Here is a 21,051-nt window from a genome sequence, read left to right as displayed (position 1 = left end):
GTATTTATTTATTTATGTATTTGTTTATCAAATTTGTCAAGGCCCATCTCCTCCCACCAGAGGGACTTCATATGACCACACCTTTCAAGTATGTATGTTTGTTCTGAACCTTGCCTTTTCACCAAGCTAGTAATGTCTCTTTAAGTTACCTTTTAAAATCTTGGTTGAATCCTTAATTATCTGCTGCACAATGGAGCCCACCGTGCAACAAGGTTTACTAGGGAACTGAGAGTGATGAAGAGGATAGAACGTCAACTTGGACATAAGTGGAAGAATTCTGGTGATGTATCAGATAGAGAAGAGTAAGACCCAACTGAAGGCCTGTTTGAATTCCTGTTCTGCTGCACTGAAGGCCACCAAAACTGTTTACTTCTCTACCTGTATTGCATTACAGAATAGGCCATCATTTTGTGCATTTTGTGTCACCTCCATTGATATATTGGAGGGACTGAATCTGGACAATTGGTGATTCATTGTGAATAATTTTCATGGTTCTTTATGGACAAAGTTGATTTGATCTGCCTTATCTTAGACTGTGGAGTTAGGGCAGATCATATAGATGTAAACTTGGTAACTGTCATGTGCGCCGTTTCAATGTATTTGATGCATCGTAACGTTTCGCATGTCATTAATTGGATGCGTGTTGCATTGGTCTAGGGAGGATGGGAACGATTATGTTTTGGCTTTGCGTTGGAATGTGTTTGTGTTATCTACTGCGCTCAAGGTTACTTTCCCAGGCTGGCAACTCTGACGATTGCTAGCACCTGTGCCGGGCGGGGCTGTTACGAGGGAGGCGGGATACGTTTGAAGCAAGGGTTTAAGTTTGTATTTGGCGCGCTTTTGCTCATTCTCAGCTTTCTCTGTATTTGCTTTTAGTACTCTAATAAATCAGATTTCATTTAGCATCCTCTTGTGAGTCTGAGTATTTGGGGCTAGGGCAATCATTACAGTAACTGTGTGTTGCATCATTCTGGACACTTTTCCTCTTACAGATCTCAAGGATGTAGACTAGGCTTATGGAACAATAAGGGCTACTACCTGCTTGCTTGACCTTTGCCCTTCCTGATTGATTAAATAAACCAGGATGAGATAAGCTCTGTAGTTAAAGGAAGTGGTTAGAGTCTTCTTGCAGAAGGAATGTATTCCTTTCTGCATAAAAAAGCTAGTAGTAAGAACTTTGCTAAAGAAAGTCTTCCTTAACATAGGATGTATGAAGAATTATGGGCCCATTTTAAATGCTACATTTCTGGGAAAGATGATTGAGCTCCAGACAAATCTGAATTATACTGACATGGTACCGAAATTGCTTTGGTTACTTTAATGGATAGCCTATACCAAAAACTGGATGAGAAGGTACAGCCTGTTGAGTTTTCCTGGAGTTCTTGGTAGTTTCCAGTACTAGCAACCATGACATCTTGTTGGGATTAGGATTCAAGTCCTGTTTTACATGGGCTCCAGCCCTTCCAGAAGGTGACACAGGAGAACTACTCTTCAGTACAGAGGTCACTGACTTATGGTGTTCCTATGGTGTCTCACGGGATTACATTTTATTGCCCATGTTACTCATCATTTACAAGATGAAGTTATCCTGAATTTTGGAATAGGCTGCCATCAGCATACTCTGTTGCTCCTTATTATCCAGTTCCAAAGAATTAATAATGGGCTGGATGAAGGAGAACAAGATGGAATTAAATCTAGATAAGATGGAGATGATAAATAAGAAAATGAACTAGGGTTTCAGGTTCAGCCTGTTTTTGATGGTACCTAAAAGAGAAGGTACCGAGTCTGGGAAGGTGTCACCTATCTTTAGTTGTTACTGAATTCATTGGTGGTGACTATGTCACGGAGCTGTTTCACAATATGCCTAATATGCTAGCTGCATCTTTTATAAAATAGATTGCATTTGCTGATAAATGTGCACACCCTGATAATATCCCATCCTGTTGCTGCAATGTGGTTCATATGGGGCTACCCTTGAAAAGTGCCTGGTCATTACAGCTGAAGCAAAATGCAGCTGTTAGGCTGAGAACTAAGGCAAGGTACAAGGATCATGTGTTGGCTGTGTGGAAAGTTCAGCACTTGTTGTCAACTGCTTACCCAGCAAAATTTGTTGGTGTTGACTTTTAAAGCATCATATGGACTGCCTCTCTTGTTGCAAACTTGTCTACCTATTAAATGCATCTCTTTTGACAGGCTTTTAATTGTTAAATGATTTTAGTATATATTTTATTGTTAATTTTCATCATTGTTTTCATCTTTAATGTTCTGTTTTGATTTTACATTTTGTTAGAGCATAAAGGCACCTGAGCGAGCATGATATCACACTTCAACATTAAGTAAGAGCAAACCAATGCCTACATTTAGGGCCAGCATATCTGAGCTGCAAAAATCCAAATAAACACTCACTGACAGCAAAGAGATAAACAAAATACTAACATTTTGCTGCTGTTTAATACAGGCCAGATAAAATAGCACTACTATAGGAATTACATACTCTACAAATAATTCATGGTCATTCTGATATCATACACAAATCAGACTAATTAATGAAAGAAACATGTATGCAACAAAAATAAGCATATATACTACACTATTAAGTATATGAGGGGACATCAACATTCATAATCACAATAATGAGAAAAATGAATGCTTGGGGAAAAAACTACACAAGATTGACCATCTTAGTTGCAATTGTCCTTCCTTTTCCCTTTGTCATTCTGATTTTAAAATAGCGATGTCATTCAACACCAAAGAACTTATTAATAAGGAAGAAAATTTCTAGTGAAGGATTATCATCTTGATCAGCTTTATGAAAAGTTTCATTAAGTCTTATCCTGGATCTCATCCACAACTTTGCCAGCAAAACACTAGATAAAACATGTTGCCTTCTTAGAATGGACTAGAATAATTCATTACATCATGAAATATTTTGCCCCCAGCCCAAATTATAACTGAAATTAATCAATGTATGATGTTAAAAAAAATCCCTCCAGTGGTTAAGTTTTGGTTTATATTTATCTGTTCTTCTGCTACTTGCTTTGATGTAACGATTGCATTTATAGTTAATTCATTTGTTAAGATAGTGAATCTTCTAAAAGACTATTTGTAAATGCTGGAATATTTTCAGATTGTTTCATGTCCAGTTTGTAGAGCTGATCTAAATTTTTAAAAACTTTTTTTTTTCTCCTCTAACAGATATAAAATCTATCCTGTTCCAAAATCTAGAACCAGAGGTTCTAATGAAATTGAACCTTGGAAGAATCAGGACAGACAAAAGGAAATATTTTTTTATGCAATGTGTAATTCAACTTTGCAATGTGTTGCCATGAGATGTGGTCCAACTACCAGCTTGGTTGGTAGTTGGACCACAAAAAATAGTTTGGACCAATTCAGGACAGTCATGGGGATCAATGGCTCTTAGACTTGAAGGCCATCTGCTGGGAGTCTAGTGGCCTTCCTTGTGTAGTTGGTTGGCCACTGTGAGATCAAGCAGGGTGCTGCTTATGTTCTATCTGCCTTTATACAAACATTCCCTCCTCAGTTTGCCACTGATCACATCTGTCTAGGAATTTACTACTTGTCATAACCACCTTGCATTACCAGGGTTTTTGGCTTATTCTGTCAGAGTTAACCTGATGGAAGCTGACTGAGAAATTATTGTTTATCTTCTTTGACGAATCACTAGTTCTAATGCTGTAGACAACATGTAAAATACATGCACATCTATCTTGTATTTGAAGAGTTCTTGTCTGCAGGAGCAAATGATCAAGAAAAAATTACCTCTGGCTGTCTATTTTACAATATAGTAAATATATTCACACAATTACTGAAAATATCCCAAAGAACTAGTTCCACAATAGGCCCAGGAAATCTTCCAGTGAGAGGCTGATCATTGGGCAGTGCACTGATTTTTTTTTAATTGACCCCCAAAGTACCAATCTTTGTAAAATTCTGTTAAATGCCCTGCTTTAAAGCAAAACAAATCATTACTTGAAGTCATCAGCTTTATTATTTATTAGTTGAAAGCAGGTTTACCTTGCTTTCTAGGCAAAAGATATTAGAAACAGAATTCATCATTTCCAACTTTCCATCTAGAAGTAATGCAAAAAAAGTTGGGAAAGGAAGAGAAACAATGCACTAAGTGAAATGGAAACAAATCAGGAAGCCAAATTAAATGTTGGTTGGTGAGATGACAATAGCAGAAGAGCCAAGGACAGCTTATCCATCAACTGGAAGGGGTGGAACTTCTCTGTTTCTTTTCCTGTCCTTTTTTTCAGGACACTTTTATTTTGTACCATTCAAGGCAGCGAACATAACGCTCCTGCCTCCTATTTTCCCCACAACAACAACAACCCTGTGAGCTAGGCCGATTGGCCCCAAGTGACCCAGCTGGCTTCCATGGTAAGGGAGGGCTAGAACACGCAGTCTCCCATTTTTTGTCCCACACCTTAACCACTGCACCAAATGGCTCTCCTTCTGCTACACCATCAGGTTTTTGAACCTGATCCAGTAAATGATAAAACTATGACTTAGATCCTAAATTGCTCCTACATGTACGCAAGAAAAGTACACTTTCCATTAGCTGTTCTTTTCAAGTACAGCACAGCATAGCACAGCCCACACTACTTTGCCAATTATTTCCCATCCCCAGGAGTAGTATTTGCAAGAAGGAAGATGTAGAACATTCTTCTCTGAGCATGAATTGTGTCCTATTCAGGGAAAGAAGCTAGACTCCAAACCAGTCACCTTGTATCTGTCAGAAGAAGAAAAGGACGAAATTGCTTTTCCTCACAGTCACCCCATACTATGCACATCTCAATATCTAGAGATGGGAGTGTGAGGCAGCCAGCCTACATTTTGGTCTGGGGGAAAATGAAGTAAAAGAAACCTTTTCACATTGATAATTGCCAGCAGTCTGATCATGCCTCTAAAAGCAAGGACCTCTTTAATTTATTCTCATACAATACTTTTTCTTTATTGTAAAATATGGCTACTGTATCCAGTAGTTGAGAGTTCACAGTGTGATAAATTACTAGGTTCTTAATAATATCTTTTCTTTTAACACAGAGAAATACTATATCATTAACATTGTCATCGTTCAAATATCTGCTAGTCTATTTGGTTGGGAATGCAACCAAAGAATCCCTGACAAATGCAATCTTACAGAAAACATTTTCATGTAAGTCTAATCCAATTATTTTTCAACCATAGCTATAGGAATCGGACGAAATTTTGCAAAAAAGGGTAAAAAATTGATTTCTTAACCAATACTACCTGTGAGTTCCTATCTTATATCTTTTTCAGCATAGAATAATTGATGACCCACCTGCTTAATTTGCAGATCCAAAGCAGCTGGGATAGGTAAAATAGTCTATGAATTGTGCAGGCCTGCTGTAACCATATACTCCCTTTATTGGTTGGGTTTTTTTTATTCCATCCTCATCATCCCTATCTGATACTGTACACACAAATGCACACCATATCATTCATATTCTGTTTTTACAATCATTCTATTATAGTTTATGTGGATTTGTCCATAGTAGTTTCATTATGTTACTGTATATGCAGGTTGGGAACAACTATTGTAAAGGCAGACAGAAACCTTACCAAACACATATTAAAGATCAAGTTCTGGCAGTGATGATAAAGTAGACCCTTCCAGTATGATTTTATAAAACTTAGCACCAGTTGGATTGTTGATTATGGCAGAAAAGTCATGCTATGTTTCTCCTACCCAGGAACTGGAATAACAGAGGGATCAAGAAGGAGTCATCTTGGGAGTCTTTCCCATGTGCATTGCTGACACTATGTTGAGTGAAAGACAAACCGCATCAGTTCCATTTTGTTAAAAGTGAGAGTGAAGAAGAAACTACTACTAGTTGTAGCTTCTTTTCAACTCTCCAGTCCGAAAAGCTAATTCAGGGCATACGTCAATTCTTCCTCCCCTAATTTGCTTTCTTTTATATTCACCAAGTTTGCAAATAGAAAATTGTAAGGATATAATTTGGTCCAGAGTTCAAAGTGAAATAATCTGAGCTTCATTGAAAAGTGGAGCACATTTGAAGACACTTGTTATATAGTATTTGGGTACTTTTTAGAGTTTTATAATGCATCTCTTAGTTCAACAATCATAACAAAATGAATACCACAATGTATATTTTAGGATATCATAGATTTAAAACAGATATGTTTTCAAAGTACTTTTAGTGTTGCACATTTATTTGTATATATACTGTATTTAAATGGGTGCATGTATGTATGCAAATACATATAGACAGAGAAGGTTTAGAACAGAAATGGAGTGGACTCTGGGTGATCACCTGCAGATCGGACAGACTGCTTCCCTACTTTTGAGCCCAAGCCTGTGAGGGGAACTTCTCATTTTATTCTCTTGCCAGATGGCTCCGTTGCACTGACAGTCTCCTCTTCTGTCAAGACGTTTCTCTTATCTGAAGCATAACTGATTCCTCTCATTGTGCAGCTATTACCCCTTAGCATTTCTGTTCTATAGGGTCCTGGAGATATATGAATATCCAGGTGAATTGCAAAGTACTAATATAGAGATTAATTAAATTGGTATAGTCAAGCAGAAATAATCTTCTACTCTCAAGGCGTGCATGTATCTATGTACCCCACAACACTGTGCCTTCAATCTTAGAGCTGGAAGTTGCATTTCTCTGTAATGACAGGTTGAAAAGTAGTCAGCTATTCTCTGAATCATTTGTAGAAACCAGCAGGATAAAACATTAACAAGCTTAAAAGGTATTACCTGTCTAGTCCTACCAGGAGGTTTATGCTGACTGTAGGGGTTTCACATATCTCTTGTACTTTCATGAGGGAATTAGTTAAAATTGCCATAGTGGAAAGTATTTGATTTAGATTAATCTCACTTTCCCAAGCAGTGGAGACTCATTATTCTGATTGGCTGTTCTACCCATACTGCCCTTAATGCTCCATCTATACACTCAAGGAAAAAAAAAAGGCTTCAACGCAAAGCTCTCACTGGATAAGTAAAATGGATCGTTATTAGCTTTGCAAGAAAAGCCTTTAAAAGCCTAAAATATTTTTTTTAAAAAACTTGGAAAAAATATATGTAATGTACGGAACATTCAAAATTAAGGCAGAACTCACTTCTTTCTCTTCCCTTCTAGACAGCTGTTAATTGGCCTTTACAAATCTAACCCCCTCCCCCAAATCATGATCATCTGGACTGCTTGCTAAGTATGTATCACATACATCACCTTTTGGAGAAGGCAAGACCAACCAAGTGTGTAAAGATGTGTAAAAGTGCAATCCTAGACAGCACCCTTCCTTACTCTTATCCTTCCCAGATGTGTTGGGATGCAATTCCCAGGATTCCAATGAGAGTTGGGAATTTGGGGAGTTGTAGTCCCAAAGAATATCTGGATGGCATTATGGAGAAGAAGGTTATTAGGAATATCTCTTATCAGTACCTAGGAATATATGTACTTGTAAGCCACCCAGAGTCACTGTGTGTGAGTTGGGCAGCTATATAAATTTGTTAAATAAATAAATAAGGTTGCTATAAGTATTTACTTGCAAGTAAGTCCTCTACATTGAGGAAAGCTGCTTTGTGTTAAGGTTGTGCCATTAAGACATACTTTGGGGGGGTGAGGGGTGGGCAGTTGAAACTAAATATACTTTCATGAAAATATTCTGAAAATATTAACTGGCATTAATGAATACCAATATTAATAGATATATTTTGGTCTCTATCTATTTTGATCATAATACCAAGCAGTAATACATTTTTTAAAAAGCAAGTGTTTAGAGATACTGCAATGCTCATGTTTCACCACTCTGATTGACCTGAGATTTCCCAGGTATGAATGGGCAAAGGCCACCAGTATTTGCTAGGCTTTTCTGTGGCAATGAGAGCTGATAATGAGCTGTAAACTCTCTAGGACCAGCTAAGTTGCTGTTCCTTGCCATTACACTCAGAACACAAGCTCAGGGAGCAAGAAACCTGAACCAGGGAGAACAGCCCGCCCTGTCACTTAGGCTGATATAAGCACTGCCTACATCAGGGGTGAGGAAATTCTAGCCTCTGGATGTTTCACAGCTACAGTTCCAAACATAGCTCATATTAGCCATTCTTGCTTGGGCATGCAGTTCATATCATTCAGCAACTCTTGAGGGCCATAGATTTCCCAGCCCTGGCCTATATAGCTTAAACTAAAAATGGAGCCCAGGTTCTTAATCCTAAGTGTGAAGTATAAGAATGTTGAACCAATGGAAGCAATGATCTCAGCGGTTCCAATTTAATTTTTATGTAAATGAAAGCTTGCCAGGGAAGTCCACCACAGTTGTATTTGACTTCAAAAGAGGAAACTTCTTCTGAAAAGAAAGTTGAAAAGGGAAGTCAAGAGTGTCTAAGCTCTCCAGAATATTTGTGGAACAAATGAAATTGAAGTAGACAATAAAGGAAGCCAAAAAGGATCTGGAGGAGAGTAAAACTAATAACATTGACCCACAACATTAACACAGTTACATTCACCAGAACCTGGCCAAGGAAACATTGGTCCACTTAATGACAGGGGAGTTAAGTGAAAGCTAAAAGAGATTATACAGCTAGACAGAGAACCTAAATGGCTTCTCTTCACCACAGAAAATTTGGTACATGCCTGAAGTGATATTTTCAGGGAAAAAGTCTAGTAATTGAAGCAAGCAATGTGGACAAAAGATGAAATTCTAGACCTAACTGGCAATTTGAAAACAAATAAATCATCTATGTCTGATGGTGTGGCATCTGAAATTTTCTAAAAATAAAGAGGTAGTCTTGCTGAAAAATAATCAACAGGACTTCTGTAAGTGTCATTAATCATTTAGAGGTCTTTGACAGTGTCAGCCTGTATGTGAATAACAAGGAATATGCTGATACTCAGTATCACAGCTCTCCACATCACCCTCCCATGTGTAAGGCCAAGGACAGGACTGTGTTAGAATGGAGAGATCCAAGAAAAGTGACCTTTCCATTCTTCCCTAGTATTTTAAGATTATGCAGAATTCCCTTGTAAAATGTCCTTAGCTTTACAGAAATTCTTTTTTAGTTCTTTCTGTTGAAGCAGCAGCCACCAAATAAATATGTATCGTGTGACATTCTCTGTCTTTCATGCCACCTTAAAAAAATCCCCAAGTAACAATAGAACATAATACAGAAATGCACTTTGAAAAGGAGTTTTTAAAAAGCAGATTAAAACAGCATCAGGTAATTAAAAATCCAACAAAAATAGTAACTTCAAATGGATAAATGATAACAAAATGTTACTAAACCATCAGATAAACAAGGCAGATTTAGACTGGCATCTGAAACATAGCAAAGGTGGTACCAAGTGAAGGAGCCCAGAGGTGAAATCATACTTTGGGATTCCACCACAAAATGGGCCTCTCTTTAGTAGCTACTACTAAAGGACCTCTGCAAAAGACAAGAAAATTCATGTATGAGTTTATATGCTCTGATTTGATATGAGGATATCATCTTTACATGCTCAGATGCTATATATCAAATCAAATCCATAGACCAGCAGATAAAACAGAAGATTCACATCTAATTAGAATAAAAGGAAGGAACACTTAATATTCTAAAAAATCTAAGAAAAATTAGAAGAGATACTGTGACATATTCTACATATATTCATAATTTATGTTCTGAATTTTCCAAGCATTTCAGGTTTATTATCTCAATATTCCTTATCACCACTTTGCAGTATCACTATATTGCATTTATATGGATGCAAAGCTAAGAATTCATAGTTTCTCTAAATCACCACTAAGTTCATGACAAAAATTAAACCTTTGGGATTTTCTGGTTCATAGGACTACATACTTTTACATTCACTGGGTAATTCCCTATTGGGTAAAATCTGGTGATGTCTCTCTTATGATGTCTTTGTGGCATAGCTCATAGGTAGTGCTAAATGAATGGAAGGTTCTGTATTATGTTAGACTCAATGACCAACTGGTCAATTCCTGTCATCCATCTTCCTTCCCTCCTTCCTTCCTTCCTTTCCTCCCTCCCTCCCCCTCTCTGTCCCACAAAACACATACATGGTGCAAAATCTACAGGGAAGGATATTAATCATTACCTATGCTTTAAATTAAAGAAATTGCACTGGGTGCTTTTGAAATCTCATATTCAGTTGTTTACACACATTGTAATTATCACTTTAAGTTTCTCAATGACTACAGTAGCCCTGTGCTTTTATACAATGCAAGCTTTCACCAAAGGTTGAGCATCAGTTTTAGCTCTGCACTGCCCTCTGCTGTTCTGGGAAGAAATCAGTCTATGTTATTCATCTCCAAGGAATTGCAAACTGGAATAGAGAATGAGTAGAGAATTTGGGGGAACAAGTTAACCATGAGTGTGTATACAGAGAGAGAAAGAGAGATGCAAAATTAATTATTACTATATTCACCGACTATGCACCTTTTCCTAATGCCAGGTGATTTTCCAGCTGCCAACTTGTGCCATTAGTGTATCACCCTTGAAACACCATTTAGTGTGATTATAGATTTTTGTGGTGAGTTTGCAGATGCATTGTGGCACTGGAGGAAATAATGTTGCACAAAGCAGCATCCATCATGCCAAAAGCAATATGATTACTCATGCCGTGCCTCACTCTTATGAAATCCAATTCCAGCTTTTTATCATAAGTTACCCTTACAAATATTCTTTCACTGCAAGTGGCAAAGCTCTGACCTGCAGGTGAGTTGTACTTCTTTGAATGACACTGTACTGTATATATCAGATTTCAAGGTTTTGTCCATGAGACAGAAGCTAATTAGCTGAGAAAGAAGGCTGGCTTGTTTAAAAGTTGGTGTTCCATGTCAAGTAATCTTCGTATTATGCGATGGTGTTGTAGTATCTTTAACTATACAGTAAGAGGTCGGGGAAAAAGTTTGCCTAACAATTGCTCAAAAGAGACTGCAAATTTGCTAATCTGGGTTGAAATTCATCCAGCCCTCTGCTGAAGAACAAGTAAAATTCTGTTCAGTAAAATAACAAATGGGATGCATATGTTTTATGCCACTGAAATTCTCAGGGCACAACTTAGGGAATACTACAAGTGATCAGAAAGAGATTAAATGAAATCTTCAGACTCATCATCTTGGCGGTTGGGTTTATTCCATTTGAGGAAATATGAAGGGCATTGTTCCGAACCATGAGGTTTGGAATATACGAAAAGCAATGAAAGGCATACATTCTTCCTTGGTGGGCAAAACTTGAATGAATGAATTCAGCTTCTTGGATGTGCATCCTAATCACACCAGGGGAACTATAGCCTCCAAATGTATAGGATTGTAGTGCTCATCACCCTTGACCTTCAGCCATGCTGGCCGGGCTGATAGTGGTTCTGGAATAGCACATCTCCACTCTGCTATGTCATCAGGGCTGCCAGTTGGGGAGGAGAAACAACACTGGTGGGAAAGAGGGCTTCAGTCAATCATTAGCACCCCAGAAATTTGTACAGAAACTATGTTGTCCCTATTTCATGCTGCTGTTTAATTTTTCTGCACAATTGCTTTTGATTGTGCATACATATACTGTATATCATTGCAACAATAATCTGATTCCCCTCCTTTCTCACACCAGACCCAGCATGGGGCACCTTTTAAACTTTTAAATCTGCTTCCAAATAAAGCATGTTTGGATTTTTGTAAGGCATTTTTATTTCTTTCCCATTTTTCTGAAAAACCAGTAAATCAATACAGTGTGTTGATGTGGGTGAAATAGCTTCAAATGAAACTGTTGTCCAGGGGCAACCTCCTGTGGAGCAGGGCTACCAAGCGAGGCTGGCTTATCTGCCTTCCCACCTGCCTCAGGTACATAGGAAGATGCACACGGTAGCATTAATGCTTTGGACCATGGAAGGATCAGAGTATGAAAGTACAGACATGACTGAATTCATGAAGATAGTTAGAAAGTACCTTCTTCTACAGGGGGTGAGATGTAGAAACATAAGAAGTTATCTTGAACAGGTCAAATTATTTGTTGAACAAGCCGTGCTCCACTGTTTACTGTGATTGGCAGTACCTTGCTGGATGAACTCTCCTGCATCTTCTGTTACATATAGTTTTAAACTGGACACGCCAGGGATTAGATCTGCATGCAAGACGTACACATAGAAACTGTGATATACTCCAACTTTTGGATATAATATATAGCTAGCAGCTCAAGAATGTTTGTCCATCCCTTTCTGGAGAGCTAACTCAATGTCCATAAGAAGGTAAGGAGGTAAATTCACACAGAAATTGCAGACAACTCAGATAATTTAATAATGAATGTGTAATTGGGGAATGTACTTTAGGTTTTAATCCCTCTTCTCCCAGATACGTTCAGAATACATTTTATATGGGCAGAAACTAGGAGGATCCTACAGTAGTTAGGTTTTAAAACTAGTAGGTTCATGAAAGATGTCACAGCTCCTCTAGAATTATTATATATTTAAAAGCAAAACTCCAGAATAAGCAATTAAAGACAGATTCAGGAAATGAAACCATTTTTTACCTATCTTAGTTTCAATACTCCATTTCAATTTGATCATTCTACTTGTCCTACTGCCAAATGCCAGGGTATTATACCCTAAATTGAAACACATACCAGGCACAATATTCAAAAATAATCATGATTACAGTAAAGAGAAAATGCTGCTGTGATAATTCACCTTAACAGCTTTGAAAGTGGCATTTTACCTAGGTTTTAGATGTGTTTCTCTTACGGGTTTTAACTGGAGTTATGCTCTCAAAAAGTCAGAACTCCTGCTTTACCAGAAACTCTATCAAAAACAAATTAGAGAACAGTCCAGCTGATTGTAATGGAAACTCCATGAAGGACCCTGGGCAGTGTGTCTGTCATTTTCACATGGTCATTTCCCAGCCAGCATACTTTAAGGCTCCAGTCCTATTGTATGTATCTGGGAATTAATCCAGTTGTAGTCAGTGTAGTCAGTATACAGTATATCTTGGTAGGTATGTGTACCATTGTCCTGTACCACAGTTGTTAGCAAGGACTAATAGACCATTTGTCTTATTCAAGTAGTAGCTTTCAGTTTTATCCCTCCCATCATAGAAAGCAATCACAACAGGTAGTGAAATCACACTAGTGTTTCCTAAATAAAAAACACAACATGGAAAGTGCCTATTGGTGTGTAATTTATTCCCTACCTTCCCTCAGATTTTCAAGGAGGCTTTCAAACAAAGTTTAACATTAAACCATTAAAACAAGAACCTTAAAAGCTATTATAGAAATGATATAAACGCAATTAATAGAATTAATTGATTATGTGCCATCAAGTTGGTGTCAACTCGTAGTGGCCACATAGATAGATTTCTCCATGACGATCTGTCTCTAACCTTGTCTTTCAGGTTTTCCAACAGTGCACTCATCACCACTGTAACTGAATCCACCCACGTTGCTGTTGGTCATCATCTTCTCTTTCCTTCCATGTTTCCCAGCATTAGAGCCTTTTCCAGAGAGCCAACAGAATTAAAGCAAAGAGCAAAAAGCTTAATCCAGTGGAATGAAAACCCTAGGAAAAGATTTACAAGACCTTTGCCAGCTGCTGGAAGAATATTAAAGAAAGTGCCAGGCAAGTCTGCCATGATGATGATCTTACATGCCATTTCTCCTGTAACCATCCACCTATGGCAAATCGTAGAGGTACCCAGAGGCACATTTCTGTTGAAGATAGTTCAGTGTGGAATTTGCTGCCTTTACATCGTGATGGCAACCAATTTAGATGGTTTTACAAAGGGACTGGATCCATTCATGTAGGATGGTGCCTACCCATTTCGATGGAACCACAAGTAGTCTACCTTGAATGCCAGCTGCTAGGAGCACAGCAATGGAGCACTGTCACCATCCTGTCCATGTTTGTGAATCACCTGAATGCATCTAATTGACCACTATATGATTTAGAAAGCTGGACAGGATGGGTTATTGGTCTGATATAGCAGGACTTTACTATTGATCTTAGGAAACAGACATATGTGAGATCACGTAGTACAGATGATGGGAGCATAAGCATCCACTACTAACTACAAGGAAATAAAAATGACAAAACAAGGACATCACAATGCAAACCCTGGTCCTTCATACTTGTGTCCCTATATCAGTACATTAGTCATAGGTTTTGCATCATTACTTCCTACACCCCATCCCATGGATGTTTATGCATGGAGGTAATGGCACCATAACTCCAGCTCCAGTAAATAGATTTAGAAGTATAATTTGGGGGATCTTAAGTTTACAGGCTATCATCAAAGTCAACCCTTTACAGCAAAACTAGGTAAACTTTTTAAGGCTGGCGGCAATTCATAAAAAAGAGGATGAAAGGTGGGGGGAGCAGTGAGTACAATAGCTGTGTTACCACTAACAAAGACTTAATGCATCTTCATGCATTTTTTTTTAAAATCCTCTGCTCCCCAAAATAAACAAATCAAGAAAAATCCTGTTTCTGACAGTCAGAATTTGGAGATATAATCTTTGTTCTAATGGATAATATGTGGCCCAGAGATTTTGGTGCCCACCCCTGTTATACAGTATATAGGACCATACTGTTGTATAAAATAAAAGTTGCAAAGGCTTAGATTTGAGGGAGATGGGTTACTATTAACATTCGAAACTAGTCTTAGACATAATTCATGTGAGCATTCTCACATGCCTAAGTTGCATTCTTGGGGTCCTCTGCATCTACAAGGACCAAGTCAGAATCAACTCCATGCTAAAAACAGCTATCTCCTAAATGCATACAACCTCAGAAATGCACAAAGCCTCAGAAATGTCACACACACACACACAGATAGACAGATACACAAACACATAAACACACACACACACACCTCTTAATATAATCTTTGAACAAAAAACATTATTTTCAAGGATTTCTGGAAATATTAATTAACTAATAATTATTAATCAATTTATAAGCTTCCCTGATTGCCAAAGCAACTCTAGGTAACATACAATTGATTAAAGATATTAAAACAAAGGAAAGGAAAACAGCAGAACCAGTCTAACAAGAACATTATAGCTACTATGTCAGGGAAGAAAAACTCCCAAAATACCAAGGAATTAAAATTTTCAAATATCTATATCAATTTGAGGTCACAAAACACCCTGTCCAAAGCCCTGTTGAAAAAGCCATGATTTTAAGGTTTACTTAAACAACAGTAGAGTTGGGGCTGAGTGGACTTTGGAGGGAATACTGTTCCATAGGGCTGGACCAGCCATGGAAAAAGTGTGTCTCTGAGGTTTCAGAAGATACACTGTTTTATTGATGAGACCTAGAGCATGCTCATTCTACATATCTAATAGGATGGGCAGAGACAACTGGAGAGAGGCAGTCCCATAGCTCTCCAGGCCATGAGCCATGTACATATTTACAGATGACAACCAGCACCTTGAATTGTATCCAGAAGCTGACTGGTAACCTGTGTAGCTTGAGGAGCAGTGTTATCACATGGGTAAACCAAGGTGCACTATAACTATTTGCACTGCTGCATTCTGGATTCTGGACCAGTGGTGGCTTCAGAGTGATCTTCAAGGGCAATCCCATGTATAACACATTCTAGTACTGCAGTCCAAATGCAAGGTGACTAAGGCACGAGTGATTATGACAAAGACCTCCTGGTCCAGGAAGGGTGTAACTGGTGGACAATCTGGAACTGCGCAAAGGCCCTCATAACCACAACTGCCATTTACACCTAATTGTATCAGAGTGATTTTTTTGGTTTTATCAGAACATGAATGCTAGCTGACAAATTTATAATTTCCAAGTGGTGTACAATTCTATCCAGTTACATAAAATTTAAAGGATAGTTTTAGCCAGCAAAGTCCTGATAGGGTTTCATGTATGAATGATGTTCGGTGATATATAAGATCACTAGAGCTGTTAAAGGAGATTAGAATGACCACTAGAATTGGTGAGAAAGACTAACATTTCCATAAAGCAAATTACCTTATTAGGAAAGACTAAAGGGAACAGAAGATAACAAAGCTTGTATCTGTCAAAAATATATATATTATACATATATTTGGGTATACACATACTCATGAACAGAGGTCAGAGTTCATTTTGCAATGAGTGGTTTTGTTATGCTGGGATTTTGTGCTGGGCACTGTTGGATTAGCCTAACAATTGGATATTCCTTTTGAAAATGAATGCCATATATGCTCATGAGGGCTAAAAGACTGTAAGAGCACAGCAAAGTGGAAGCCTCAATTTATCCAAAGGTCAAGGATTATTATAAGCAGACAGTCTGGTAATGTTATCTCATGCCAACTAGATACTAGAAAAGCAGGAGTATGGAAAAATACAAATTTCTTTCAAAAGCTGCAAAGTGTAACAATTTCAATCTTTCTTTGGGAAGAAAGCAGACATCATGTTTTGCATTTTTCTAAGGCATACAGAGAAGAGCTCTTCTGATGTAGAAGGTTGCAACTTTGCCCATTGCGAACTGTAGTGTGAACCAGGAAGTAGCGACAAACGGAGTCCACTCGTGTCCACACAACACTGATTTCAGAACAATGGGTCCCAAATGACATTATTTGGGAAACATACATGCAAAACAAAACACGTGGAAAAAAACAACACAAAACCCCCTGAATCTTAGCAGTGGTTGTGTGTCTTTAAAAAGTCTATGCTGGAGATACGTACACTTAGTGTACATTGGAGAAATTTGCATTAAAAGACATCAAAAGAAACACATACAAAATGTACCAATGATATTTACACTGAAATATAGATATTAGGGAAGGAACATAACAAGAACTCTCTACAAGACAGGTAATCAGCAATAATAAATGGATCTGGATTCTCTGGTGGATTTGTTTTATTTACAAAATCCATACTGTTATACTGGTAGTCTTCACTTAACAACCACAGTTGAGCCCAGATTTTTGGTTCTAAGTTGTAATGGTTGTAAGTGAGTCCAGACTCGTTTTTACAACCTTTGTTTTACTGTAGTTGTTGAGTCACAGTGGTCATTAATTGAGTCAAGATCGGGGCTTGTGGTTTCCTTTGGTTATTAAGTGAACAGTGCGGTTTTTAAGCAAACCAGGAGTTACTTTGCAGTACTGTGGGGGGTGGAGTGTGATAGTCATATGTTTTCCACCAAAACATGACTATGGAATTGCTTCTGTGACTACAGTAGTATTATTTTCAGTTAATATTACTGTTATTTTCAACTAATATTACCGGTTGATTATTAAAAAACTTTTACTGTAAGGTCTTCTTTGGAATCTTTGTGCTACAGTACAGTACTAAACAGGTTTAAGGGTACAGTACTGTACTTTTAAACTGTACTGTAACTTTTTTCCTGCTGTAGTAAACTCTGCAGCTTTTGTCACTGTACGGTACTGTACAGTACTGTATATAAATCTGATTTTTATAAAACAACCGTTTTGAAAAACAGTAAACCAGCATTCGGTACTGTTAAATATAATTAAAAATTAGACAGGCAGAGGATGGAACATGCATGCCACCATACAAATCTCTACTTAAGTTAAACAAAAACTGGGAAAAAAATTAAAGGCAAGCATAAGTCAATACAGTACTTATTTTTCCTGTACAGTAAGGCACACACAAGGCTCCCTCTGCCAGCTGCTAAATCACAGGAAGTAGTGCGACCACGTGACCAGGCCTGCTGCCTCAGACATCCAGCATCATAAGCCTGGAGGACTTCCTGCTACCAAGGGGGGAGGGTATGTGACCCAAAATGGCTGCCACTTCTGGGATGGCTGAATCTGGATCACATTATCATGGAGGACTTGCGAGGGTCATAATTTCAGGCCCAAGTTGGAAATCTTTTGGGGTACCATTGTAACTTCGACCAGCCTTTAGGTGGCCGGTCAGTAAGTGAAGACTACCTGTAGACTGGAATATGGCCATGCTAATATAAACATTAATGTGGAATGGTTTTATACTAATTATTTGTAGCTCTAGTCAAATGATAAAAGTTTCACCTATGCTATGAATTCAGAGCCATTCCAATTTGATTTAGCTATAATGACATCTCGAAAAGCCCCAGGATTTCAACTTGTGAAGATGATTTGCTTCTTTTTAAAAAAAATTTCTGATGAAGATATCTTGGTTGGGAACATAGTAGACATAAAGGTTGGGAACAAATTTAAATTTGGGTGTAAATTACACTTTAATTTGGAGCTGTTGAAATAATTTGGATTCTGGTCACGGAATAAAATGACTGGGAAATTTAACATTCCTGTCTTGTTCAGACTATGAGATGGCCAGGCAGAGTACTAATAAAATTAGTTATTGAATAAACTATTTACAGTAGTAAAAGTTCTGCAACAGATTAGAATATGTAGCTCAAATCAAGTCCAACCAGGTGGCAAAGGACACACAGGTAACACTGCAGGGTCAGACTGTGGCAAGACAGGAAGGCAGAACTTGGCTAATCCTCTGATTGAAACTGCAAGACTGGAAGGAGCCAGAGTGCATGGCAAAAAAGAGGCTGAACACTCAGGCTGGTATCCTGGCATGCAGGCTGGATCAGGCTGGCATGCAGTGGCTAGACAAGGCTTGGCTGGAGTAGGTAGGCAGGGCTTGGTTCTGGAGATGAGACTGGACTTGGCTTGAATGCCTAGGCAAGGCTCAGATCTGGAGACAAGGCTGGACTGGACTGGAGCATCTAGGCAAGGTTCGGATCTGGAGACAAGGCTAGACTGGGCTGGAGCGCTTAGGCAAGGCTGAGATCTGGAGGCAAGGCTGGACTGGACTGGAGCATCTAGGCAAGGCTGAGATCTGAAGGCACACCTGGATCATGTTGGAGCGACATGACGAGGCTTGGAGCTGGACGCGAGGCTGTGCTCAGCAGGGACAGCAGGGAGAGTCTCAACAGGAGCGACCCCTGCAGAAGGCGGTTCCGCGAGGGCAGAAGGCGCTGGCTCTGGTTCCATGCAGGCTACAGGCAAGGCTTCTGATGCTAGTAAGGACTCTTCCACAGGTGCTGTGAGCTCAAAGGATCAGTTGTCTCCGGCAGCTTGCTCTTGGTGCGTCTGCTTTTTATTCACTCCTTTTCGCGCCGTTTCCCATTAGCAGCCAATCAGGCTTCTTTTTCTTTCGTGCGCTTCTCTGCTCTCCTCTCTTGAGCACTGATTTGAGGCTTCAAATCTCCCTCCGGAGTTTGTCCAATCAGTGCTTGTGATTTCTCCCACTCTGCTGAGTCACTTCCCAGTTTTGATTCTCCAAGTCCTTCCTGATAGGTTTTGTTTTCCCCATCTGACTCAAGATAAGTTTTGTTTTCAGAGTCAGAAGCAGGCTCAAACCTCACAATTCCCCTCCCCACACACAGACACACACACAGACACACACTGTCACTTTGATCAGGATTTCTCTTTTCCCCAAATATCACTATTGGCATGAGCTGAAAAGATGGAGGTTTAAATCCCAATTGCCATTCAGTGTAATCATATAATATTTGTTTACATATAAACTTGGCAGAATGTCAATAAATCTCTTTACACTCATTTTTCACCCTGTTAACCTCTGAAAACCATGCATTCATTATCCTTTCTAATTCTAGTAAATCAGACTGGGAGTAGATTCAAATTCCAAATGGGGAAACTTATTAGATACAAATTCGAGCCGACTCTATTGGTTCTAGTGGTTGCCAATCAGTTCATCATTGTTGGGATATTCTACTGTAAGCTGGATGTTGCTTGTGGCAACTGTTTCATCTGTCTTTGTCTACTACTTTTGGTCCCTAGCTGTGTAGGACTCCTTCTGTACATACAGTACATGTTTTCATGCTTCTAGTTCAGTCATCCATTTCCCTGTTTCCAAGGAACTCTTGCCTAACTCATGGGCTTAAGAAGGAATAGGCAACTCTTAAGGGCTCTTAAGAACACTTGCTTAACCGTTTCCTCCTGTAAGCCAGATCTTTCATGGAAAGGGGTAACCTGATACCTTTGCAGCTTCCACTCACAGAAATAATGCAGACTTTTTGGATATACAACCACTTAAATATCCTTACCATGAAGTAACAGAATAGATGGGTACAAGTCATTCATTTTATTTGCCTTTTGCACGGAGTAGGGGCAAGGGGATGTTTGTAACTTCAGGATCTGTGGCAGCCCTACATGGGGCAGTGATGAAGTTACATAGCTTGCTCTTTGTTTTCATCATTCTGAAGATGGTGTAAAAATAATCATGGAGCAGTAGTGCTTTTGGAACTCTTGGGTGAATGGAAAATTGTGATCTTGTGGAAGTGTCTAGCTTACAGGAATCATGCAATGTTGAATACCGTTTATAATACCAGTCAGATCCTCAGATACAAGCCTTGTTTCTAGACCTTTCTGAAGGAAAGGTTATACAATTTTCCCTGTTCTTGGGTATCTACTAATTCAGATATGGACATTTTATTTTAATCAAAAATTCAACTTATTCAATGTTATTTTTCTCAGCTTTTTTGTCTGTTTATTTGAGGAATCTCTCTCTTTCCCTCTCTCCACACACACACACACAGAGGAAGACAGAAAGAAAGGTCAACAATGAAATGTGATTGATTGATTGACTGATTGATTATGCGTCATCAAGTCAGTGTTGCCTCTTAGTGTCTACATAGATTTTCTCCAGGAGGATCTGTCCACAACCTGGTCCTTCAGGTCTTCTTGCACCCGCTGCGGCTGTAACTGAGTCCATCCACCTTGCTGCTGGTCACCTTGTTCTTTTATTTCCTTCCACCTTTCCCAGCATTATAGACTTTTCCAGAGAGCTCAGTCTTCACATGTGTCCGAAGTATGATAATTTGATCCTAGCCATTTGTGCTTTGAGGAAGAATTCTAAGATGATTTGTTTGATGATCCATGTTTTGTTTTTTGTTTTGTTTTTTGCTGTCCATAGCATTTTCAGCAGTCTTCTCCAACACCAAAGCTCAGAAATGTCAATCCTCTTTCTATCCTGCTTCTTCAAAGTCCAACTTTCATACTGTCACAGAGAAAACCGTTGTTTTCACAATTCTCATCTTTGTAGGTATAGACACTTGCCTGCATCTAAATCTCTTTCCAAA

This window comes from Candoia aspera, chromosome 2 (assembly GCF_035149785.1).
Source record: "Candoia aspera isolate rCanAsp1 chromosome 2, rCanAsp1.hap2, whole genome shotgun sequence".
NCBI lineage: Eukaryota > Metazoa > Chordata > Lepidosauria > Squamata > Boidae > Candoia > Candoia aspera.
This window is presented reverse-complemented; position numbering follows the sequence as displayed.